The sequence below is a fragment of the Schistocerca piceifrons genome, chromosome 2 (genome assembly GCF_021461385.2).
Source record: "Schistocerca piceifrons isolate TAMUIC-IGC-003096 chromosome 2, iqSchPice1.1, whole genome shotgun sequence".
Lineage (NCBI taxonomy): Eukaryota > Metazoa > Arthropoda > Insecta > Orthoptera > Acrididae > Schistocerca > Schistocerca piceifrons.
The window spans coordinates 1008227002-1008227736 of record NC_060139.1 but is presented as its reverse complement, the minus strand read 5'-3'; positions in this window follow the sequence as shown (position 1 = coordinate 1008227736).

The window sequence follows — 735 nt, the reverse complement described above, 5'->3', positions numbered from 1 at the left end:
ATTCTGCATAAACGCATTAGTGTTATAGTTTATGAAGATTAACGCACCTAAATGACAGGTAACAACTATTTAAGGGACAAAATAAACGTAAGCTTTATTCGCACAACACATATTATTACATTTGACTACCAAGTTATATTACGTTGCCCCATCAACAAATACGGAACATGTTATACCACAGTGTCTAATGCACTCTGCACATCATATACATCATATCTTGTGCGCCACTATGCACGCTGGAAAGCGTTTGTTCACATATCCCCAACACTGCCCCTTGAACAAATTTTTTCAGATACTCAGCACTATGCATCCGAGGTTAAACCATGATGTTTCATCAGCTTCTGAAATTTGTCCTTACTGAGAGGCTTGGTTAGGAGATCAGATAACATTTCTTCTGTGTATAGATAACTGAGGATTATATTCCCCTGTTCCGCATAATGTCTTATTAAGTGATGCCTTATGTCAATATGTTTGGATCTTACACTGGTGACATTATTTTTTGCAAGTTTAATAGCTCCCATATTGTTACAAAATACCACAGCTGTCTTTAATGATGGAGGAGATTCTATTTCACACATTAGTGTACGGATCCAAAGTGCTTCTTGGGTAGTGGAGGACAAGGCCATATATTCAGCTTCTACAGTACTCAAATCAACAGTTCTTTGTCTCTTACATGACCATGATGTCAATCCTCTGACTAATGTAAGACAACTTCCAGTGATGGAGTGCCTGCTT